The sequence below is a fragment of the Polyodon spathula genome, chromosome 39 (assembly GCF_017654505.1).
Source record: "Polyodon spathula isolate WHYD16114869_AA chromosome 39, ASM1765450v1, whole genome shotgun sequence".
NCBI lineage: Eukaryota > Metazoa > Chordata > Actinopteri > Acipenseriformes > Polyodontidae > Polyodon > Polyodon spathula.
In genome coordinates, this window is record NC_054572.1 from 1,180,111 (window position 1) to 1,196,888 (window position 16,778).

The 16,778-nt window shown below is 35.9% G+C and overlaps 1 protein-coding gene across 3 annotated transcripts in view; it reads right to left on the reverse strand.

Moving 5' to 3' along the window:
• LOC121304636 (forkhead box protein P4-like) overlaps positions 1–16,563 on the reverse strand; it is a 95,359-nt gene extending 78,796 nt beyond the window's left edge. The window contains exon 1 of one of the 3 annotated variants that reach the window (XM_041235876.1): positions 15,973–16,563. The gene's annotated coding sequence lies outside the window, so the exon portion shown is untranslated. Of the gene's footprint in view, positions 1–11,578; positions 12,416–15,972 lie in introns of those variants that run through there. The other 2 variants (XM_041235878.1, XM_041235877.1) reach the window with 2 other exon arrangements.
• Between the last annotated feature and the right edge of the window lie 215 nt (positions 16,564–16,778).

Below are 16,778 nucleotides of genomic sequence, written 5' to 3' on the forward strand. Positions count from 1 at the left end.
AACTACCCCAGGAAGTACAATTAAAGTTAATGCAAAATAAAAAAAAAACAGCCTCCCTGTGGCAGTTTCAAATCACTGGTCAGGACCTCATGGACACCACGCAGGTTTCTCTTTTGTCTTTTCTTAAAAGCTCCTCACACCCCCCCATTCAGAACCGTCAGCCTGATATTCATTATGCGCTTGGTTTAGAGGCAGGGGGTGAACTTTTAACCTCTACCTCCGCAACCCTCTACTTCCGATACCTCCCGTTCAACCCACTGCGTCAGGAAAGGCTAGCTTCCTATACGGCCCGCCGGCCCCTTTAAAAGCTGGTACAAGCCGTTTCAAAGCAGCTAGCTTCCCCCTGCATTACTAAAAGTAGAAATTTGCAGCCCCACACTCTCTGACCTTGGGGGGGGGGAGAGACAATACTCCATTCACACCTTCAAAGAGTAATAACAAGGCACCAGAATTTTAAACAAAAACAACAAAACTTTATCTTTGTTTAACTGAACGCATTGTGCAGATAAGGCACGGCGCGCTTCGTGGAGATAGCGCAATCAGCTTCAGTCCATACATGAAAAGCACTATTTTTCATTCAAATAGTAGCAGATTAAAAGAGAGCACGGAGGGGGGGGAGGTTGGGTCCTTAACTTTAAATTTAATTTTATTTATTAATAATGCATAATAAGCGATTCAAACTAAACCACTTACTGCAGCTACTCTGCTAGTGATGAATATTCATTCTCTTTGTAATACTGCGCCGCAGTGGCAGTTATAGGCCTGACTGTAAAGCTATCGCCAGGAAAGGTTAGTCGGAAAGGTTACTGCTTTTGTAAATAGGTACATAATCCACGGAGCGGTGTGTGAATATTGTAAAAGATTAAAAGAAATTCACAGATACTTTGGAATCACTTGAGAGTCTGGGAGGGGGTAGATTACCTCAATGCATTTATTGCACTTGCCTATATTAAGTATTCATATTTTATAAAAAAAAAAAAAAAAAAAAAAAGTTTTTATAGCAAACTTTAGAGTGAAGCAAACTAAACCACAACATAAAACGCTGTTTGTGAAAGGAAAATAGGCACGTGAGCAAACAAACCTAGTAACAAACAACTCAGCCACAACTTTGAGTCCTTAGGGTTCTTCTTAGTTTTGTAACTCCGTTTTTGGTGTAAACAATTTAATAAATCTGATCCAATTGTTTCAGGTGGTCGTCCTGTAGCCTGATGGAATTTGAAATAAACAATACTCTCTTAAATGTCGCTAGAAATCCTTAAGGGAGTAAAAGCTTTTCAAATCGGTTTATTGATTTTGAATCAACCATACTTGTTAAAGTTTTGCACCTAAAGACCAGAAAACTCCAGCTTTAAACCAGTGATGCCACTCAAGTCCAGCATTGTTTAGCCAATCAGTTTAAAGTTGGCTCAGCTCCTATAAAGAAACCCACAACTGACTGGCTGCCAGGACTGGTAGGGATGACATCACAGAGAAACTAAAATGACCCAATACAGTCCTGGATGACATCGAAACACTAACACTGCCATAGAGACTTACTGTCTAATGGCATAACAGTGCTGCAACATGACCAAAACAAAAACTAGGATTTGAATTTAATTTCGAACCCTACGCTACCAAAAAATAGGTATTCTATTTGAGAAGTTTTTAAAAACTTTAATAATGCAACAAGTTCAAGAATTATGTTCTTAAATAAAAAACCAAAACTTATCTGGTTTTAAAAAAAAAATTAGTTTTGAAACAAATAGTATTCAATATGGTACTGTGCAAGACTACGCTGAACCTAAAGCAAAGCCCTTGCAGCCACACATCACCAATCCCCCCTAACAAACACCTGTCAATCATACTTGCCCTTGTGGTCACCTTGCTGCCCCACCCTTTTTCAATAGAACACAGAACACTAATCTATGTAAATTTTTTTAATAGTTAGCTTTTCCACTTCAGACATGAAGGACAGTCATTTCTATAAAACCTGGCTATCAGGAAATGATGGGGGGGGGGGGGGGGGGGGGGCTTTAATTCATTCCTTTATGATGTTTGTAGCCATGAAGATAACATGTCTAACAATCCCCATGCATGGTCATTACCATATTTAGCTGCTCTATTCTTTTTGCCACGAAGGTATTATTTCACAGATTTCTATAGGGAGTCGTGTTTAATTCCAGAATAAAACAGTCCACTGTGACAAGCTGTGCTCACTGCCAGTCTAGATCTGTATTTCTCTACAGGTTTCACTCTGGCGTTCATTAAAATGAAGTTACAAACTTGTATGCAAGAGCTGTGCCAACAAACATTAAAAGAGAAACATTCTGCACCCTATATACTACATAATTAACACATACAAAATTAAAATCATTTACACCACCAGCTTAAAGGGGAGGCTATTTTAGCCACAATAACTTTTTTTTGTTCAAGTTTCTACTGTACACATCATCAACACGATAGTGGCTAGGCACACATCTGCATGAAAGAAAAGAGAGCCAGGCATCCCTTTCAAGTCTGGTAACTCTCAATAAAAAACATCATTGTAATTTATACACGCCTGCTGGACAAAGCTTCGAGAAGACCATGGTATGTTTGCCAGCTGCTGGGTTACTAAGAGAAGCAGGATTTCTTATTTACGCAGTGGCAGAGAAAATAACACCATCTTGTTTACCCAGCCTCTCGCCAAATATCTATCAAGCCTTCAATTAATAAATCTGCTTTGACAAAAAAAGAAAAGCAAAAATAAGTATGTATTATGTATGGAAAATCAGCCAGTGGAGAGGGACTGTGTGCAGAAAACCTAAAGCGTTTTTTTTTTTTTTTTTCCTTCCTTCGGACCAGAGTCCCCTTTTTTCTGTTTAATAGTTCTTCTGAAAAACACTGTTGTAACAGCACACTTCCTTGAGCCAGGGAGCACAAGGGGCACAAGCCAAGCAGGAAGCTTTAGTGCACAATGATCAGGGGAAGTGTGAAAACAGAATTATTATTGCTATTATTATTATTATTATTAAAGAATACTGCCCCATCTGAATCTATTTTGGGCACTGCAAATGTAATGTAGGATTGCTATGGCAAAGTGACAGCGGGCTCTATTTTCCGCTGTGCTGTAATGCTAATTCGTGACTTATTTAATTTAGTATGGTCACTTATTCTATATATAAAAGGAAAGTGGAAAATCCTGCAAGAGGTCTGTGGTATAGCTTGCCTTACATTACATTAAACCCATGTGTGCTTTTTTATTTCAATACACATTCAGGTTAAATAAATTATATAATACATACAACAAGAATATCATATACTGTAAGAGGGGCTGCTAAATAAATGGAAACCCTGGAGTTAAACAAATATTCCTGCCACTGTTTTGATTGCTACTTGAATTCGGACTGGGGGCCACTGACACACATGCTGTCTATTGTAATACAGAGGATACCAACTCAGTAATCAAAGCCAAGCTGTAACCCATATGCCACTCTTCTGTAGTGCCAGCATCCCTGCAACACCGCACTGGTGCCAAGCTTGCTCTCCCTTGAAAAAAAAAAACTGCACTTCATTAAAAAAGTAAACACAAGTGCTGTCTGAAGTGTCTAATTAGTCCCCTAATTACTCCCCGCTCGTTACTAATGCAAATTAGATTACGCTGCTTAACTTCATCGTGTCCACAACAGCGCTGTTAATTGCGGCCTTTTGAAATTAAATTACTCACTAATTAACATATCAAAGCCATTGATTCAGAGCCAGGAAAAAAAAAAAACAACAAAACGCCAAGTTTTGCTAATGAGTCTGGCTAATTGAATATCTACGTTCAATACTAAGTTTTTGCCAGTTGCCGCTATTTTGAAGCCTCCACAGCTAATTTTTTTGCAAAAAAAAATAAATAAATATTAAATTGCTGGATCTGAGTTTCACAGCTGTGTCATTCCTATATACTCCAGATTACAGAACAACTACTTGGTATTCTACCTTGAAGAAAGAGACATGTCAATGATTTTTGTTGCAATGGAGGCATTAAACAAACACAAGCACTGACAATAAAACATGTTAGTGGTATTATCCAATACGATTACCAAGCAACTGCGGTGCTATTGGTTTAAAATCACCAGTAATCAAAAAGACTTACAAGTATATATGTTACTAATAAACAAAATAGATATATCACTTACTGTACTCTATAGCATTCAAAATAAAACTGTACACTTAGGAATGCAACAACATTCAATAAAGCATCGCAACATTAGTTATACAAGTCATCGATAGCTTAATGAAACAAAAGTAGCCGCAATTATAACAAGGCTGTGTGAATTTCTTACACTGAAAGTATAAACACTAATCTGAAATCAATTTAAATATATGATTCTTGAATAAGAAGTACTTAAAAGACATGTTATAGAGGCCTGTATTCTAAAGCTGTTAATTCAAGCCAACTCCAAGGCATTTGTTCCCTGCTGTATCCATGTCAAGCCTGGACAAAACCACTTAGAAATGACAGTATTACTGAAAGTAGTTCTTTTGAAATATATCCAGAAGTATACTACTTTTAGAAATAACAATTCTCATAGTGGAACAACTTTACACTACAGACTATTTATATGTTTCAAAACGATCATTAAACATTTTCAAATCTGAACAAACCTTGCGACAACTGCTGCTTTAAGTCACAAAGAAAATTGAACATTCAATTCCAAATATCTTTTTGTATTTATTTTTTATTCACATAGCAAAATAAACCATGTTTCATTTCCAGGGCTCAGAAAAGGGGAAACATGAATAGTGAAATTGAGAGGCAGGCACAAATAATAATAATAATAATAATAATAATAATAATAATAATAAACCATGATAGTTAGATGTAAAGATATTATAATTCCTTTGGGGGATGCATTGAAACTTCTGCATAACAATATTTGGCTTAAGTGTCAGAATTATCATATTAACTAGTTACCATTTGACGAAGTTGATTAAAAAAAATGATTATTCTTCTATTTCTTTTCGGAGTTCTTAATCAAAATCTAACATCCTTGAAAAATTAATTTGAAGCCCCTCGTATCAGTTAATTAAATCTCGTTGGAAGTCATTTTTCTGTGGAGAGTGATTAGATGTTCCTTTCTGTACGCTACTGTTCAGACAGCATGACGTTCGGCAAAACTTTAGCATCTCATCAAACATTCAAAACAAGAAGAATCAAATTTCTTTGAAGGCCTCTTTTTTCAAAGTCTATGTCTTCCTGATTAATTGTGCTGTGCCCAAAAGATCTCTCACTCTCGTTACATCGTTTCTGTTAATGATTTCACAGCTGGAGAAAGAGAGCTACACAGTACCATGATACTGAATTTAGAAAGAACGGGGTGGGGTGGACAGTGAAAGGCCTGTCCAAGAGAGATAACCAAGGTCCTTTAATATCCTTTACAATTTCACACAATTTTCACCTTCCATTGTCATGCATACAAAGAGATCGGCACTTGGATGTAACTCCTAGCTGTGCCATTACCTGCCTTTGATAGAAACGTAAAGCTGTGATTAATCTAGCTTTTTTTTTTTTTTAATTTACAGCTATGCACACAGCACACTCCTTCAAATCCCCCCTCCCAAAAATAACCTCCCTCTGCAAAAGTGGAAGTGTACGGGGAGCCCAAAACGTGCTGCACTGGGATTCAAGGCCCAATTTTGGATGCAGTTTTAACCATCCCTTAAAATGTTCTTAAGTCTGAGCGACACTGCAACTTCAGCTCTGGTTGTGATGCTTCTACTCCCCATTCTTTTAGATTTCCAGATCAGCTGTTAATAAGCAATAGCCAAGTGGCTATAAAGAGATGGGCTGAGACTACAGTAACTCACTTCACTTAGGAACCTGCACGTGGCCAGAGGCCACTGTGGATAAAAGAGCCACCATTTCAAACAAAAAGATTGCTATATTTTAGAAACTACAGATTCCCTGCGCTCAACAGAATGAGTATGCGGTGTAGTGCAATAGTCTGCAAGCAGCACAGAGAGGTCTGTGTAGAGGCATGATGTCTACTGCTCAGACACACATTAAAACACTGATCTGGCTAATGTGAAGCAAAACGGTTATTGGATATCATCCCCCATCTGGATGTGTTCTGCTGGGTGATGCAAATTGGGGAACTTTAAGTTATCAGCCAGCAAGCCAGAGGACACATCTCCACTTATAAATATTAGCCAGGCTTGGCAGCCCCTCCAACACTGCAAAAGGAAGAGGGGGGGGGGGGGGGGGTGGTTGACCAATTATCCTGATTACCTCAGATTTATTGATCAGGTAGTATAATGATCACCCATAATCCAATGTGGCTTTAATTGACTCAACATTTTTGATTGATTAAAAAAAAAAAAAAATGAAAAATAATAATAAAATTGAAAATAAATCTGCCAATTTTATACAGAAATGCACCCAGTGAAATGAAAAGCAATTCAAAATTAGGAATGCTGAATTATTTCTCCTCTTTTTCTACTAGGATGTCAGAAGAAAAGAAAAAAGATATCCTCAGGCTTAAATGTGACCTCCTGTTCTCAGGTTCAAAAGTACTACTTAAAAAACATCTACATCCCATTAGCTGGCAAATTACAAAGCAGTTACATACGGACGATAAACTTATAAATGCAGGGCAGTCTTCAAACCACATCTCAGCACTGCTGAAAAATTATCTAGACCCGGAACAGCTTAATCGAATTTAATTCAAGTAAAATGAAACGACTGCTTTAACGAAATAGTGCAGCGTTAAGTTTTAGAAATTAGACATGCCATGAAAACTATAAGCGTCTACTCCAGGCGCACACTGTAGAATCCAGAAGCACAAAACCTCACAAGGTAATGGTGACAGTGTTGGCTGCATGTTGAAAACTGCTGTCTCCTGGACATTCATATCCCTGGGGATGAACTGGAACATGAGTTTCGCAGGATTTAAGGCAGGTACACTTTTACAAACAGAAATAAAACACACACACACACACACCTACCCACCTCTTTTCACCCCTTTTTGTCAGTTTTCATAGAAGCTTAATTTCTGAAAGAAAGCTTTACCCAGGGCACAGACTACCTGACCTTTTCACAATGCCATCATAATTAAACCCAGTGAAAAAGAAAAAATTAATACCGGCTGCATGTAATAAAGCTGACCTTCATACTTCACTGGACCAGTTTGTCTTAAGATTGCACTGGTATTGTCATGCTTTATGGAAAAAAAAAATCTACTTGATGTACAGAGAGGGGAGCGTTTCCAACAAGTCTTGAGACAAATCGGGAATGATATTAAAAGTTGTTTGTAATTGTCAGAGCTCAGTTGCTGCTGCAAAATGCTTGCGAGAGATACAGAGAAGGACAGCAGCGAGTACAAACCTAAAACTTCAGATAGTGCAACTTCACATTTCCTTAAATGTTAAAGGCAAAAATGTATAAAAACATTGCGATTGTGATTTTTTTTTCTGTATAATTAATTGAGAATTACCCAAATCTGTCCTCCATTCCCATTGTCGATTGAAGGAGAGACGACGCCATCTTTAAAAAACGCCAGCTAAATGCTGAAGACTTTCTGCTGTAGACATATAATTTTCTCATGTCCATAAACAAATTCAGCACTTTAAACACTGTGTTCACAGGTGTTGCAACTGTCGCTAATCAGAATAGGTCCATTAAAACTGTTTATCTTTGCAGTGATTGTAAACCAAATAAACGAGAGAGAGGTAGTGCTGTACTGCTATATAGAAACAAAGTCCCCATTTCGGAGTTAACCGGCTTGCCAGTTTCTCAATTTACATTCTGTCAAAAAATATGTTGCAAAATAGTAATGGTAAAGGAGTATAGAATTTTTGCAAGGGAGTCACATACAGTGTGGCTTAGTTCAAATTAAATAAGCCTTGCATAAAACACTTGAACTTTGTAATGATTAGGTTATGACCGATAACAGTCTAGAAAAGGAATTAAAAATAGTTTTAATGTCACTTCACAGCTGTGAATATCTAAAAGCATTATATTAAGCTGAACCTCTCTCATTCTCTCTAGACCTTTAGATGCGATATAAAAAAAGAAATATATTTCAATTTACAGTCTCAACTGCAGATGTGTAACCTGAATCAAGTAATTAATGAATTGATGCAGGTTGGCCACACATAACAAAACCTACAAATACAGTGTGGCAGATTCCGCTAGTCCTGTGACATTAGATACTCTCTCTTAGCAGGTAGAGGCTAATAATGTCCTATAATGTGGAAGGGATCACAAGACCACAAAATGGAGGACTTCAAAGGAACAAAGGAATTAAAATAAAAAAAAAAACTTGTGATAATTACAATCAGGTTAGTTTTGATTAAGTTTATAAACCTTAAACAAAATTTAATTAAAAACAACAAAAAGTGCAATTAGCAAATTAAGTGCACAGTTTATTTAAAGCAAGACAAAAGGAAAAACGGCAGCTCATTTCTAAACTGCTGTTCAAAAGCTACATTTTAAAACGAGGTTATCATTCAGCGAACATTTGCTTTGTTTCGAACGGGCCGCATTTGTTTTCATTTTACAGACAGACTTGGCGATCCAAATCAGGATTTTAACAACAACCCCCTTGTTCTTTTGAAACATGTAAATTAAAAACACACACATATCACATCACAGGACTTCAAAAGTTGTTTAAAATGAATAGCTAGGTGCAGGAAAAAAACACGCAGTCGAGGCACAATTGTTTATTCATTTCGCTTAAAAAAAGGAAAAAATTGTCAAAGCAAATGTTCTTTAATGTAAACACTGTAGGCATTATTACTGGTATCCAAGTACTATATATATATATATATATATATATATATATATATATATATATATATATAGCATTTTTTTATAGATATATATTTTTCATTTTTTCATAAATATATCAGGAAATCAGAAAACTCTCTTAAGTACAGAACAGATTTGACAATGCAGACATGCATGTTTTAACTTTGTCTACTAAAGTGACAGATACATTCCCAATAAAGATGTATCGGTTTGGCATCAATATATAAACGACATGTTCTGTTGTTAAATCAGACTTGAAATGCAACAAAACACATTATTTGTGAAATGCACTTCAACAGATGACGAGGTCAATTACAACTTGTTAATTAAAGCGTGATGTTCATTAACCTGAGTCGTCACTAAGATTGTCACAGTAAAGCAGATGCAGCTTACAGACTGTACTGCATGCCAGTTTGGTTCCCTGGGCACAGTATAAATGTTTGCTGACGTGCAGTGCAGACAGTCCACTCTAATAAAACATTCTCACTGGATTCAAAGCCTGGCTGGTGTGATAAAGCAACAAACCACAGACGCTGGCAAAAGATCAACTGGTTCCAGAAACACAAGAACAGCTGACAGCGTATAATATAAACACACACACACATATATATAGATAGATATGCTGTGAAGATATACCACATTAAATATACAATGCTAAAGATGTAAAGGTGAAGGACTACTTACAAATTCTCTAAGACGCATCTACAATCTGCTGTATAAAGACTTCCAGCCCTAACGAACCACTCGCAACTGTTCTGCGCATTCCATTGGTTTTCAAACCGTTACTAAGACAGGACTGGTTCAGATTATATTCTAAATACACTGCCTGCCCAACACGTTCTGTGTAGCTGTATTCTGACCAGTTTATATAAAATTACAGAGAAATACTAACTAAAATACTAGAAAGTTAAAAGTATCATTTAGGTCATAAATAATGGTATGAAATAAGCAAAAACTCATAACCAGACCAGACAAATGCAAAACTAAAACACTGAAAAAGGGAAAACACACAAGGTGGTGTCAATTAGATTAATCAATTATTTTTAACTTCATGTCCAATACAGTTAAGCGACTGCATTACCACAATGATTCACCACTCTTCAATACAGTCATATAAACAAATGTTCTGTTTTAAAACAAACATTACCCATATTTTAACTCTGTACTCAAAGATTTAGCTCTGTACTGTCAAATACAATTTAATGAGATCTACCCTTTCATATTCCCCTTTGGAAGGCAAGTAGAAATGTGGTCTCAAGTGTTATGCATCTTTACATTGACACCTAGTGCTGTACTAATCTTAAAACCTTTCCTGTTAATAGTGTTACACATAGAATAAGCAGTGCACAGCAATATGACTATTTATTATGGGAAAAAAATACTGAAACAGCAAGCACATCATATCTAATATGCCCACTGTTTTTTTAGATGCAATACAAGCCAATCACTCAGTGTCAGCTAAGAGATGTTCCTAATATTAAAACTAGATTTTTTTTTTTTTTTTTTTTTTTTTTTTTTAAGCACAATGATGATATGATAGAATTATAGAGTTCATATAAAAGAATACTTTTCACCATCTGCTGTACAGGTTAATAAATTGTATTGCTGCCAGCAAAGCTTTCCCCTGGGTGGTTTAGCTAATGGACACACAGAATAATGACCAGCACCCTTTAATATACTGGCATTTCCTTCAAGCACACTATCTTCTGCAAGACGTTCTCATCGGAAATGGGTCTTCCTCTTTTATGGTGCATCAATCACCTCTGCTTAGACTAGAGAGGGGATTGTGTGTGCGTGTGTATGTTGGTTCACTGCATACAGCGCAGCACAGCGTAGCACAGGGTCACGCAGTTAATGGGAAAAGGTGTGTGATTTGAACAGGTCTCAGTTCAGCTCCCTCTATCCCTCCTTAATCTGTGGCTTCTTATTTCTTTGAAGAAGTCTCGGAAGCCTGAATCTTTGAGAAAAAGCGAAAGGTAAAGAAGAGATTCTCCCCCTCAATTGTGTGCAAAACAACACGTTCGGCTACTGATCTGCATCTTGTTCCACTATGAAAGGCACTATATAAAATAAAGATTGATTGATTGATTGATCTGCCCCCCTCCCCTATTCACCGATGTCTTGCCTCAAACATTTTTCAAAGTTTGCTGCCGTTCTTTCCTATTCCTCTACTGTAGTGTCCAGCAGCGGACGCAGTGCAGCACAGCATACACATTGTATGGGGTATTAATTTATCTATTTCAATCCTCTATAATATCCTGATTTTCAAATAGGATTATTGTATTTTCTGGATTATCTTTTTTTTTTTTTTTTTTTTTTTTAATTAAGTAGAAAAACAAACAAAAACACACTGACCAAGTAGCCTGATATTCAGGTCTGCTTATTTTACAAAGCTAAACGACACAGCTAGAAGTACAGTAATAAGTAGCTGTCCCTGCTGTCTGAAAACGCATGTAATTTATTATTTCAAAAATATTTCAGCCATCACGAACACAAATAACTGCTTCAATTAAAACCACATGTTTAATTGCTGTCCACTGAATTGGTGCTGGCTGATCATCATCATCAGAAACCTGCTTCAGCAATAATTTGACCTATTAGTGTTACTAATATTGCAGATCTTGTAGAGGTTTACGATTTTAAATTAGGGCATTCTAATAGCAAACACAGATGCATATAATACTACACTTTGATTTATTAAAACAAAACGTAGCACCATTGAAACAGTAAACTGAAAAATTAGCTTTCTGCAGTATCGGCAAACTTGAGCATTACAATGGAAAAGATATCAACCTGTTTTAAGCAAAATGCCCGCCACCTCACCTAGCTCCCAGCAGGGCTCAATGCGGTCCTGTTTTTCAGGCTTGACAGAGTACTTCCAAAACTGCGGCCAAAGCTGACCTCCCTTGACAGGAGCTCATTTTAAATTACGAACCACACACACACACACACACACACACACACACACACACACACACACACACATGTCACACATACACGGCTCCAATGGGGTACAGTATTTGTTTTAGTTAAATAGACACACCCAAGGAGAGTCTACGGGCAGGCTTTTAATCTCAGCAAGGTACACTCAAATCGAAACACTAGTTGCTTCAGTTCAAAGGAAAGAAAAAATTTGCTCTTTTTTTGGCTTAAAAACGTAATGTAGGTGTCCTGTTACAAAGTCAGGTGCTTGTCCAAAGCTAAGGTCAAACCAGCAGATACCAGTTTTTTTTTTTTTTTTCCCCTTGCGTCAGCTGTTTAAATACTTTAAAATTTGAAAGTTTTTGATTTTGTTTCCTCACCAGGAAAGCCTTGCAGTATAAACTTGCTCTGTTCTTTTTTTTTTTAAAATGGTAACAAGGTAGTGTTACTTGCTCCTCCTTCACAAAGCAACACAGAAGTGCAACTACAGTACAACCAACAATAATGGGACCGTTTAAAGGAGTTTTGCACAAGAGAACTGAGCCCAATTCGCTTCTCTTTTGCAATGCACTGCAAAACACTTCAGTATATATTTAGAAAGGCTCTGAGCACACATTTACGACCTGTAAGAAATCTAACATTATATCTTTATTGCACATGCTTGCGTGGGGCCACCTGTATTGTTGTTTATTAAATCTAGAACACACTTCTAAGGGAGGTCCAGCAGGTCCATTTGTGTGTGTGTGTGTGTGTGTGTGTGTGTGTGTGTATATATATATATATATATATATATATATATATATATATATATATATATATATATATATACACACACACACACACACACACACACACACACACACATACCTATTTCTTAGATAGTAATCATTAAAGGCTAATCTGTATCTGAAGAAAGCAGCTTCTTTTTTTTAAGCAGGTCTGGGAGAAAGTGATAAGAGGATTTTACTATTAGGAGTAAAGGGTAAAGTCTGTGTGTTTGGAATTCTAGTAAAAAATGTTTATATATAACATTAAGTATAATTAATGTTTTGTTCCATATCAAATATATTTTAAAAAGTAGAAGATTACACATAAACTTTATTTTATTTTTAAATTTACAATCAGGGAACAAGGTTTAAATTTACAAATCAGGGAATAAGGTTTTGGGAATAATAAAATACAATTGGAGAATACTCGTTGCAAAGAGCATTGTGGGGTCCTCACTGCTCACACATAGATACTATTAGTTAAATCATTGTACTTAAAAGGGAAAAATATGGACATAAACACATATGTAACTTTAGATGACAATGTTAAAATGTACTTCTAAAAATGCAATATAAATAGCTATTTCCGAATATACACAAACTTAAAAAAAAAAAAAACATACGAATATGAATACTGCTGCTTTTGTGTACCTAGGAAAAGTCTTGACGGAGTAACTCGGACACAGCAGCAGACTGTGCTTGCGTATAAGATGTGATTGCAGTGGTCAAGTTGCTGCATTTGCCGCAGCACTGACCGTAACTAAAGGCTGATTCAATGAAACACAGTAATAAAGACAAAAGAACATGAATCGGTTAACAGGCCGTCACCCATCTAAATTACATTGGAGGGAACACCTTTGGCATTCACACAGAAAAAAAAAAAGATCCAGGTATCTTAAATGATGTGTTAACATTCATAAGAAATGATTTATCAAATTTACAGTAATGTGCGATGTATATGGCCTATTATCTTTGTTATTGCATTATGTTTACTGGAAAACACTTTAAGAAATACGCTTTTAAGTTACTTATTACGTATTCTTGTTTCACAACTTTGTCAAAAAAAGGCGTTTTTTATGAATACATGTCAATTCTGGGTGTAAATAGCCTTTCAATTACTTTATGAAACACCGTGTTCAACATTACAAATATAAATAAATATGTCGCGTTTAAATTTTAACAATAAAAAAAAAAGTGTAATCTGGCAAATTGAGTAATTTTCTAAAATATAAACAAATCAAATTACATACAGACTTTTCAGAGACACGGGGCTACAACCAATTTGAGAAAATGGTTCTTTCGTTATACCAGGCGGGAAATTGTGAATTGTTCAGAATCTCTTTGGAGATGATGCTTGTTTATTTTGTGGACGGTAGTTTACCCTACGCCTATACGTCTTTGAACATGCAATGTGTGACTCTAAATTGGGAAGCATTATTTTATTTAATTTCTAGGTAATTCTACACTGTATTTTAAAGGGTGTTTATGCACACATTGCTTTTAGTCTGTGCTTTTACCCCAAATCACATGTTTTATATAAAAAGAAACGTTGGGATAAAACATATAAATTATAATAAGTAAGTGTTATTAGCACATTTTTGTTTCTGGTTTGTTTGGGCAAGAGCTATTTAAAATATATGGCCTGTGGTTTAAATGTTAATCTACAATTAATTAAAAACGTAATCCCACATGTTTAAAGTCTGTTGTAAAGCGTTGCCTTTAAAATGTTTAATAAAATAATAAAAAATAAAACTTCTGTATAGGCTGAAGTGCAACATGTATTTCTTCGCGAAATGCAAATAGTTTTAAAAACAATCCTGTCGAATTGAAAAACGTCTATTATTATTATTATTATTATTATTATTATTATTATTATTAATACTGCAATGAAATGCAACAAGAATAACACATTCAACGTATTTGCAAGTGTTGCATTGTATGACGTTTTAAAAGACTTATATTGACCGCTTAATTGTATTTATTTGCTAATAAAGTCTCGACACTCGTCTTCCTCTTTGATATAATGACACACGTCATTAAAACAGGATTGTAAAATAATTTATCAAACCTTAAACTTGTAACAAAGGCGTGTAACTCGTATCAGCACAAGCTTTGTTGTGTTACTTGCTTTGAGCACTCGGAAGTTCTTCAAAACTTAAAATGAATATTAACAGTTTTACCGTTTATTTATTTATTTGAGTTGGGTGTGAATAAAAAAAAAAAAAAAAGTTATTTAAAATTCTCATCAGTCACTTTTCACAGTTAATAGCTTGGCAGTACAGTGCAATATTTAAAACGTAAAAATAGTTTATGAAATCATTTTAATCTTATAAGTTCTCACTTGTATTTTTTTTTATTTTATTTTTTTTTATTTTTTTTTACCACAGCCTGTCCTTACGCATGTGCGACGACTTCGTGTTGCACACAAATGCTATGCTTGCTGCTCAGTTAATGATTTAGCAACTGTGATTGCGAACGCATTTTGAAACACCTTAGTCAAGGGAGTGGAGAAAACTCGCGGGCCTCGTTCAGTGCATTTCCACAGTCTACGGTACAAACACAAAGCACGTTTTAAATTCAAATAAGAAAGTAGATCGTTACCCTTCTTGCAAAAAAAAAAAAAAAAAAAACCTGTTAGGCGCTGTCCGATGGACAGATGGTTGGTCAAACATACCGTGAAGTTATCCACACTGACGTGGATACACAATCTAATGCAGCATATAAAAAAAAAAAAAAATGGAACCCAGCTAACACAACGCGTAACTCCATGCGTGTCTCTCTCTGTTAAAAAGCTACTTTTAAATTAGCTTACCCATGACTGAAAAAATATCAGAACAGAAGAAACACTCTTGTCCTCTCCTGGGTTGGTTGGTTATTTATTTATTTGTTTATTTGAACTGTTGTATTTTGTATAATATAAGGCACGGGCGGCTTAGCATGACCTGATATTCTCAGTGACCGATGCAACTCTTAAGAAAAGCAATTTAGAAGAAAAAATAATAAGTTAACAATTGCTTGTCTAAGAAAAATATGCAAGGAAACAATAGACTACTAGTTACCGGTTCAGCTACCTTCAGCTTGGAGTACAATTACATTCACCTTAATGAATGAACGTGTACAGCTATGAAGTGAAACATTTAGCCTACCAGTTTGTTACACAAAACCGAAGCGGTGTAAAATTACATATTTGATCACAATTAAACATTTAATTAAAAAAAAAAAAAAAACCGCAGAACCTAAAACATGAAAAAGAAAACAGAACACATTTTTTAAAAAATCGTTTCTAAAAACCAGTTTCCCACTAATGTTTAATAAATTCACGTGGCTTAACTACTTTACAAGTATTCACGTTAATGTATTAAAATTGAATATCCCCTTTTAAAACAACCTTACCTGTCAAACTAAAGTCATAATAAGTTAGTTCGATGCTTTACATTTAAAACAGATTTTAAGAAAATACAGAAATGCAGGGCATATCGTTTAAAAGTAGTTATGACAATAACGAAGAGAAAAAAAAAAAAAATCAACCTGTTTTGAAATTCTGGAGATCTCAACTTTCACACTACGCCTGGACCATGTGGATTGTTCACTTCCAGGTTTCAGGAACTGTCCCGGCGATCCAAAAAGGGCAAAGATAAAAAGCAACGTAAAATTAAAAAAAAAAAAAAAAAAAAAAAAAAAAAAGAAAAACAAGCAATGTTGATCTAGGACAGATGGTGCAGGATCATTACTTTCAGAGGTGATCGTCTTTATTAGTCCGTTCCCTTTTTTTAATTGTTTCCTTTCACAAAGTGATCACTCAGTGGTAAGTCGAAACAATAATCGCGCACTAGCTCACTGGCAGCATGGTCACGGCTCTTCTGGAAGTTAAAAACGCAGTTTTATTAATTCTTTCTCGCGGCTTCCCCCGGCTTCTCTCTTACTTTCCTTATTATTATTTAGAACGCAAGCTTTACAGAAGTCCCGACAATTGTTGCTCGAGTTTTTGGCATCTCGTCTGTCCTCTGCTCATTCGGAGTGAAATCAGCGTTGAATTACTCGGGTTGTGTCTGTGTTGGGAGATCTTAGGGACAGTTTAGTCTCTTGCTCTACCGTAATTCATCTAAAACAGGTGCGCGCACACATTTCCTTCTGCCTGCCTTTTCTCAGCCGCTGCACAATAACAAAGCAGAACACGTTTCAAAGAGCAATGCCATGTGCGCGCACAGTTTCGAAGTAGTGATCTTTTAACCTTTTTTTTTTTTTGCATCCAGGACTAAGCTTTACCATTGGGGGGGGGGGCATGAGCAACAGATGTCACCGAGGAGACAGATAAACATTAGAAACCTTCCCCA